The following is a 9,945-nucleotide window of genomic DNA, read 5'->3' as shown; positions in this document are numbered from 1 at the left end:
TATCACATCCTCCAGAAAGGCAAAGGAGAAAATTATTCATGACTTCTACTCGGATCTCTTTGACAGCCATGTCCACCTGCCCACATACCAAATTCCGAAGGATGGATATGTCGTTCCCAACGTTCTCCCTTCTGAAATCCGGCACACCATTTCGCTGGTAAAGGCACGAACAGCACCTGGTCTGGACAAGGTCAGACCTGAACACCTGAAGAATTTGCTGCCAGTACTCATAATACACTGGCCCGACTCTTCACACGAGACCTGTCTGAATGCAAGGTTCCGTCCCAGTGGAAAACCAGTAGGACCGTTCTGTTGTACAAGAAGGGAGACATCCACGACATCGGCGCCCAATCTGCCTGTTGTCTGTCGTCTACAAGTTGTTCACTCGTGTCATCCTGAATAGAATAGGCAGAACACTAGACAAAGGACAACCATGCTAGCAAGCCGGGTTCCGAAGAGGATTCAGCACAATAGACCATATCCACACAGTGACCAAACTCATTGAAGTTTCATGAGAGTTCAAGATGCCGCTCTGTCTAATGTTCATCGACTTAAAGAAGGCCTTCGATTCTGTTGAGACTGAGGCGGTCATCGAAGCCTTGGCCAAACAGGGCATTCAAACTCAGTATATCAAAATCCTCCAAGAGCTGTATTGTGTATTCACCACCAGGATCTCACCATTCTACAAGGAAGTGATCATTGATGTAAAGAGAGGGGTATGGCAAGGTGATACCTTTTCACCGAAACTCTTCAGTGCCGCCCTTGAGAACATCATGTGACAACCGGAATGGGAAAAAATGGGAGTGAAGATAGACGGTCGGCAATTACACCACCTCCGCTTCACTGATGACATCGTTCTCATAACGCCAAGCATTAGCCAAGCGGCACAAATGCTGGCCGACTTGGACCGAGAGTGTGGAAAGGTCGAATTGCAGCTGAATCTCAACAAGACAATGTTCATGAAAAACAAACTGGTCCCTGAAGCTCCATTTGCTCTCAATGGAACGAACATCTCCGAATGCAGCAGCTATGTGTACCTGGGTCGAGAAATCAACATGAGGAATGACTTGGTGCCAGAACTGTGCAGGAGGAAGAGAGCAGTGTGGAATGCATTCAGGAGCGTCGAAGAGGTGGTTAAGAGAACGAAGAACCTCCAACTCTGGGCACATCTTTTCGATTCCACCGTTCTTCCTGCACTAACATATGCCTCAGAGACCTGGGCCCTACGCAAGCAGGATGAGAATGCTATTAGGGTATCCCAAAGAGGAATCGAAAGAGCTATGCTGGGAATATCATGTCTCACTCAAGTGAGAGAAGGAATCCAGAGTTCTGACCTCCATCAACGGTCAAAAACCAGGGATGCTGTCTCGTTTGCCAAAGCATCAAAAATCAGATGGGCCGGTCATGTAATGCGATTCAGAGACGACTGTTGGAGTAGAGCTGTTACCGACTGGATTCCACGGGATGTCAGAAGACCTTGTGGCCGCCCTCCAACTAGATGGTCAGATTTCTTCATCAACTCTCTGAATGAACGATTTGAGGCTCTTTCTGTTCCTGGAGCGAGCAGGTATCATTGGGCTACACTAGCTCGCGACAAGGACAAATGGAGATGTTGCTGACGCCTGCTCGAGCAAATCGAAGATCAACGAGACTACAAGTGATACAAGTGATAGTATTGGTCTACATTTACTAACTGTAACAAATTTTATTACAGTTAAATGTTGATAAGGAGGGGAATTGAGTACCTCACGATTTCTTGTGAATCTAAAACTGAACATCTAAATCTACTCTAAAAATCCTTTTCTTTCATAGTGCTCCCTCCTATATTATGTTGTTTCATTTTTGCTATGACCAAAGGTCGCACATACTTGGTTGTGGTGCCCTGGAGATCACACGTTCTGTTGGAGCTTGGCTGGGGATCTCACAGAGCATATGGGGCACTGCAGGGAATCAATTTATGACTGACACAAGGCCAGTGTTTGGCTGCTGAGCTAGACCCAGCCTGCAATTAAGGTTTTGTTTTGTTTTTAATAAAAAAGATTGCACGTAAAGTGAATATCAGAAGAAGGAATATAAGCTTCTAACTTTTATGTTTCTGTAATGCCTGTCCTCCAAACCCTGTCAAAGTGCAAGGTCTAAGAAGGCTTTAAAAGTACATCTTGGTGCACACGCTGCCTGAGCCCGTGTGCTGCTTGCACCTGTGTGGCCGAGCACATGCAGTGCACGCGTCGCCTGTATCTCCTCTCTTGAGATGAACTTTTCTGCTTTCCTATATAATACTGGGGTGTGTGGGGGGGCGCTCTCCGGCCTTGGAGAAGCCCACATTCTCTCTTGAGAGCAGTACTCTATCTCTTACTCTCCACTTTCTTCCACTTTCTCTTCCTCCTTCCCTTCAAAGATTCTTCCAATAAAATCTGTTTTACTTCAAAAAAAACAAAAAAGTAGATATTGTTTTTATTGGCGGGTCTATGACTTACTGCCTCTTACCTTTATGAGCATCAGCTACCTAACTCCTAAAATGGACTAGTAAGATGACTCAAGAATAAATAAATAGTGGCAAAAATAGTAATAATAATAGTAATAATAATAATGATGGTAACAATAATAATAATAATACTTAAATTAAGTGCCAAGCACAATATTTAGCACAAACTTAGCACTTCATCTTCATCATCACTTTGATTCTATGTCCACTGAAGAGGCAAGAGTTTAGTTTCTGGCTGGAAAAAAAATAGCTTATCAGTTTAGAGAACATGCTTTGCATACTAGATACCCAAGTTTGGTCTCATAAGCATCAAAGGGAGAGCAATCCTCAAGCACTGAGCCAGGAATATCCACTGAGTACTGGAACCCCCATCTCACCCTAGTTCCCTGCCAAAAAATAGAGAGTAGCTTTGTATTTCAAATGCTCCCACAGGTGAATCATATAGCTCTGGATCATTAGTGATGGAAGTTCAATTTCACTTGCGGGCAAAGTGATGGAACAGTGCTCAGAAAACCATGCAGTGCCAGAAACTAAATCTGGGCCTTTTGCATGCAAAGCATGTGCTCCATAACCTCTCTCTAAGGGCTAGTTTTGGCTACTGAGCTAAACTCAGACTGCTAGACCCAGACCTAGAGTCTGCATTCTTTTTTTTTTTTAACGTAGGGGTACTGCTATTTATTCAGCCATTGATTAAGCTGATTGAATTGGGCATGAACTCCACATTATTTTTTTTTTATTGAATCACCATGAAATACAGTTACAAAGCTTTCATGCTCAAAATTCACAATGATCTGACAACCATCCCTCTACCAGTGCACACATTCCACCACCAGTGTCCCCAGTGTATCCACCTCCCATCCCAGTCTTCACCTGCCTCCATGGCAGACAATTTTCCTAATATTCTCTCTTTACTTTTGGGCATTAAGTTTTGCTTGAATTTTCTCACCACCATTCAAGCTTGCCTGCCAGGGGCAGATGCTAGATCATTTATTGTCCATTGTTTATTTTTAGTATTATGGGTGCTGTGACAGCACACTTCTGGAATCCTAGATTGTACATGGTTGGGTTCCAGAGACATTTCTGTAGGGCACTAATCCATTTTGGGATTCAATTGTGAGTCTCTGGACCAGGGCTGTTGGTGCACTAAGATGGCACCTGGAGGCACATTGTGGGTGTAAGAGCCAGGCTGATGAGCCAGTGGGGAACCAGGAAGGAACAGCCTGGCACCTCTGCCACCATGCAGTATGGAGATTTAGTCCTGGAACCTGCATGCCTGGGCCTTGCTTATGGAAGCTCTTGGTCACCAGGATCCCATCTGGAGTAGGCGGGGAGACTGCATCTGCTCCATCTGGAGTGCCCTGGTGAAATTGGCTTGGTATGGGGCCCAGAGAAATCTCCAGCTATGTGGTGTCTTCCAGGACTTGCTTCTGTGTGTCTGGCTTTTGATCTCTTTTGAGATTTATTTATAGGTCTCTGAAGCTAGGCCAATTATAGAGTTTACAGGGTGGCACTGCAGTTGATTTGTGGGGATTTTCTGCCAGTGCTTCCATGTCTATTGGGAAATGGGGGGAGGCAGCCCACCCAATTCTGTGAAAGCCTGGGGATTTCAGTCACAAAAACCGCACACCCGAATTTTCAGCAGATTATATCTTGGTGAGGTCCATCCTCAGACGGTGGAGTCAGGCCAGGGGTATGGCGACGATTTTGGATTGTGTAAGCAAGCGGCTGCTGTGGGTTCTGTTTGGGCAAGCCCAGGCTAACCTGCCCCCCTCAGATTTACCCCAGTCTATTCAGCCATGCCCGGGTTCGAAATTAACTGTGTTCGAAATTAACTTTTGATCTTTCTCGAGATTTAGCTATGGGTCTCTGAAATAAGGCCAATAAATGAGCTTGTATAGATGAGCCAGAGGTGGTTTGTGGGCATGGCTCCCACATACCTAACTTTTGGCCATTTAATTTCTTGATATACGTGGTCCCAAGTTGTTGGGGTCTGGCCAAAGGCACAGCGGCAATTTTGGAGTTCAGGAAACCTGAAGCATCAGGTTGCTGATACACTCACCCTGCAGGTACAGGTTGACCTGTTGGTGGCACATACCCCTTGAGTCTGCATTCTTAAACTGTGGACCACCACCCCATGTGGGGTTTGCAAAGAAATTCTTTTTCTGCTTTTGTTTGGGGGCCACACCCAGTGATGCTCAGGGGTTACTCTTGATTCTGCAATCAGTAATTCTCGTGGTGCTTGGGAAACCAGATGGGATGCCAGGAATCGAACCCAGGTTGGTCGCTTGCAAGGCAAATGTCCTACCTGCTATACTATCACTCTGACCCTTGCAGAAAACTTTTGAGAACAGCATAAGGTTACAATGATCAAAAAATAATTCAGGGAGGCCAACTGAACTACTCTGGACACGAGCAGCTCGCAGAAATGCCTCTGAACTGTGAACTGAGCCACTGCCCCATGCGGTGCCAGGGGGATAGGGTTTCTCTCTCTCAACCCTTCCTTTCTGAGCACAGCATGGCAATAGCCGCTTTTTGAGCACAAAATGGCGGTACCAGCTCAGCTGCTGCGGGACGCGTGGGAGATCCTAGGGAGTTGGGGGTACCGGCCCCGCCCTCCACCGATATTTAAGCGCAGCCACACACTTTCCGCTGCTGCACGAGCATGATCCTGGAGGCCAACTGAACTACTTTGGACACGAGCAGCTCGCAGAAATGCCTCTGAACTGTGAACTGAGCCACTGCCCCAATGTGGCACCAGGGGGATAGGGTTTCGCTCTCCAGGCTTTTCCATCCTATGAGCACCACAAAAGGGGAGTAAAAGCTTGCAGTGATGCAATTTCTGGCAGAATTTTCCCTGAACTTTATACAGAAATCCAAAACCGCACGGCCGCAACAGCGGCTGCGTGACCTAATATCTCTTAATTGTCAGCAATGTGAAACTGTTCCTTTTTAGCAGGCCTGACTTTGGGGGGAAACTCCAAACAAAAATAGTGAGTTTTTTGTTGAAATATTGAAGGTAATTGAAATATTGAAGGTAATCGAAGTAGCAGCCATTTCTCTAGACTGTAAACTAAGCCATAGCCCCACGCCAGCCAAGGAGAGGAAATATCCTTCTTTCTTGGTTCTTTTCCCTTTTCAGGGAGAAACGCAGCATGGCGTCCGCCATATTATGAGGTCTATTAAGCAGGTGCAAACTTGTTTGGTGCGGGAAAGAGAAAAAAAAAAATATGTACTTGGAACAGCGGGACACTTGGGCAGTCTCGGGACGGGGCCGATACCAGTACACGCCTCGCCGAGATTTGACAACGGGTGACCACACTTTTGTGCGGCTGCTTTGCTGCTGATCGACCAGGATCTGGAGGTCAACTAGACTACTTTTTGTTCAGAAACTGCTTGCAGCCATGTCTCCAGACTGTGAACTAAGCCATAGCCCCACGCCGGACGAGAATGGGAAATACCCTTCTTTCTCGGTTTTTTTCCCTTGTTGGGTGGCATGGCATCAGCCATATTATGAGGACTATTAAGCAGGCATGAATTTGGTGGCGCGAGAAGGAGAAAAAAAGAAAAAAACGTTATGTACTTGGAACAGCGGGACTTCATATCTCTTCATTCTCAGCAATGGAAAACTAATTATCAAATGCTTCCTTGGCAGTAGGGCTGTCTTGTCTGGGGGGAAACTCCAACAACAATAGTAAGTTTTGTGTTGAAATATGGAATGTAATCAAGGTAAAGAGAAAATGAAGTGAAATTTATCAGTTACTCAGTCGGGGGTGGGAGGGCTGGGGGTGGGAGGTATACTGGGGTTTTTGGTGGTGGAATATGGGCACTGGTGAAGGGATGGGTGTTTGAGTATTGTATAACAGAGACATAAGCCTGAGAACTTTGTAACTTTCCACATGGTGATTCAATAAAATAAATTTAAAAAAATAATAATTCAAACTTAAAAGAATAATGAATCAGAGGTGTTTCCAACCATGCTACATTTCTTAGGTAAAAAGAAGTCTCCGGTGGTAAACGTTAAAGAAACCTTGATCTAGACTGTCAGAAATGCTCTTTCACTGGATTTCATTCTATTCCCTGCACTCCCCACCTCAAACCCCTAGATTTTCTTCCAACTTCCTCTGTGGGGTCCTCATTGGACATTATAAACCTAAGCTCAAGGAGAGATCACATTAAATTACTTAATCATTCATCTCCCTTTGTTCTCTTTTAACTCTGATCTCAAAGAATAAATTTGAAAGAGAGAAAATTTTTTTGTAGTATAATACTGGACTGATACTCTTGCAAAACATTTATTTTGAATATTATCACCATACGTTATTTCTAGCAAATGCATAACGACCTGTGTTACCACAGATGAAAATAATAGACATCTCAAACAATATTCTGCCTTGAATTCCACCCACATCCTGTGACTTCTCCAAGCTCTAAGGTGCTTAAGAACTTATTTAATAGTAACTTCTACTGTGATGAACTGAACTAGAAACTGATTATCTTTTCTCTCTGATTGCTCTCACTACACTATTAACATATCAAGAGCTTAGGAGAATTCTCTGCTTCAAAGGGAGAAAATTAATTTAGCTCTCTAATTTTTTTTTGCTTCATTAGAAGAGACACTTAAAAAATCTATCTGATTAAATAACCTAAGTAAAAATAGTAACAAAGGTAACACAAAACAAGAAATGCTCAGAATTCTAGAAACACATTTTAATTAATCTATTACAACTAGATATTATTACTACGAATTTCTTTCAACAATGTCGAGGGTCAAATTCTATTCTTCAAGTACTTATAACACACAAATTAAGAAATGTTAAAGTATACAACTCTGTTTTAGTGGTAGTCTCTCTCCTTTTCAAAATATTGTACCAATATCCCTCTACCAGTCTTTCATCTCTCCGCTTCAATTACCCCTCTGCCATCTCTAGTGCTCGGTTTTGTGGTCTGAGTTCACTGGTTTGCTTTTACTTGGTTTTGTCTGTTGCCTTTCTTCTCTAAAGAGATCACCCAATATGTGTCTTTGTTCTTCCAACTTACTTCACTTAGCTTTAAATGTACCTCCAGTTCTGTGTTGCAAAAGGGCAAGGTTTCTTTTTTTCCCTTGTAGCTGAGTAGTATTCTACTATGTGCATACATACCACATTGTCTTTATGCATTCATCTTTCACTGAGCACTTGGTTGCTCCCATATGTTTCCTATTTGTCAATAGTTTCACAAGGAATGTAGGTTAAAAAATTCTCTTGAAAGTATAAAAGCTAGGGGGGGAAAGCCACTGTTAATGTTTAATTATGTCAGAACAATATTTCTTTTAACTCTTTTAAGTTAAGGATGAATGTCATCATTGAGCACCTTCCAGTACCCGACGGTGCTGAGACACTCATTCCATCCTGACAAGTATCTGCATATTGTGAATGGGGAAACCTAACTTACAAAGTCTGTGCCTTCTTGAGTACTTTTTTCGATCAGAAACACGCATGGTATAGGTATCATTCGAATGACAACTTTTTAAATGTTGGATCATTTATTATAAAATATAAGTAGAATACTTTAAAAGGGGTTTTATTCCCTATGAATATTAAAGTTGTCAAGTGATCTCAACCCTCCTTTCTGTACCTTTAAGTACTGTCTTCTGAGCATTACCTGGGTGGATACACCTGCACCATGGGCCCTAGATACCACTGTTTTTTAAGTATAATTTGTTTATTGGTGAAATAAAGGGAGGGAAGGAGAGAGGTAGATTAAGATACAAGCTCAAGGGAGAACACAGACTTCTCAGGACACATGCCAATGTGAAAGGATGAAAGTACAATCTCAAGAGGGGAGTATGGGCACTGCATCACTTCTGTAACCTTTACCTGGATGAATTAGAGATGATGGCTATTGTCAACATTTCTTAACGTTTCCTTTGAAAAGATTCTGACCATAACTAAAGTCCAGTTAATATTTTTAGAGTCAAATACTGATAAAAAGATAAATACAAGTTCTTTTTATTTCTTTATGTCAGAAATAAACCCTCTTCAGTATCTTCTATGTATAATCAGGCACTCAAAGCAGAATCTGGACTTTCACTGCTTAATACTTTGGACTCCAGAGAGGAAAAATTATTTTTAAAGGGGCCAGAGAGATAGGATAGAGTGTAAAGTGCTTGCCTTGCGTGGTCACCTGGGTTCATTCCTTGAAATCCCATATGGCCCCCTCAATACTCTAGGAATGATGCCTGAGAGAAAAGCCAAGAGTAAGCCCTGATTGCTGGGTATGGACCAAATAACAAAAAATAATTTTTGGATATTATTAATTTATGTGAGAGTTTTACCAAATCAAAAAAGTTGCATTCTTTCATTTGCTACAACTTTTTACAGTGCTTTAAAATGCATACCTACTGGAAGCATAACATAGGAGGTAAGATGCTTACCTTGCATGTTGTTGCTTCCTATTCCATTCTCAGCGCTGCATATAGTTCCCTGGGCTCACCCATGGGTTTCTCCTGAGCACAGAGCCAGGAATACCACTGAAAACAGCAGGGTGTGGTTCAAAACCTTCCCATAAAATAAAATAAAACAAAATGCATACTCACTATGAATCATATAGAATGATTACTTTCCTGATGAATGTCATCCCATTTCTCCATGTAAGATGTATGATTGTAATCAGTCCAAGGATAATTTATTTAGAGGCTCATTATCAGTATAATTGTTTTAACAAATTATATTCATTATCAATCTGGGAATATGTACACCTGAGTTTACTATTTTTGTCTAATTTAGATTAGATTATCTGAGGATCAGAGCAAAAAATGTTTGGCCTACAGCTTTCCTGAAATGGTGACACAAATTCAGAAAAAAAGATTTTTCTCTGCTGTTGAAAGCAGTGTTCTTTGCCTTAGTATCTGAAGGAATGATAAATGAAAAGCTCCTCTCTCTCTAAATGAGCACTGCAAATTAGAAACACATTTCTTTCACGGAAGGTGATAGGGTGATGCTTTTGTAAATATGATTTAGCACTTTCTGAAAGCTATGGTTTCTTGGTTTAATAATGTATTTGGAAAGGAAAGTCAGAATCATGTAGGGGAACTTTCTTTTTCCAATATATTAAACCAGGGCGGAAGGAGAGGAGAGAGAGAAAGAGAGAGAGAGAAAATATAAAGAAAAAGACAGAACAAAAGAAGATAGTTTAAGAAAAGGTTCAGGATAATGACAATGCTAGGGCCAAGAATTTCCATCCTGACTTTATTTTTTGGTTTTTGGCTCACATCCAGCAATGCTCAGGGATTGCTTTTTGTTGTTGTTGTTGTTGTTTTTGGTCACACCCAGTGATACTCAGGGTTACTGCTGGCTCTGCACTCAGGAATTACTGCAGGTGGTACTCAGGGAACCCTGTGGATGCTGGGGATCAAACCCGGGTCAGCCACATGCAAGGCAACTGCCCTAACTGCTGTATTATCACTTCAGCCCCAATGACTT

This window comes from Sorex araneus, chromosome 10, assembly GCF_027595985.1.
Source record: "Sorex araneus isolate mSorAra2 chromosome 10, mSorAra2.pri, whole genome shotgun sequence".
NCBI lineage: Eukaryota > Metazoa > Chordata > Mammalia > Eulipotyphla > Soricidae > Sorex > Sorex araneus.
The sequence above is the reverse complement of the archived record's forward strand: the minus strand, read 5'-3'. Positions refer to the sequence as shown.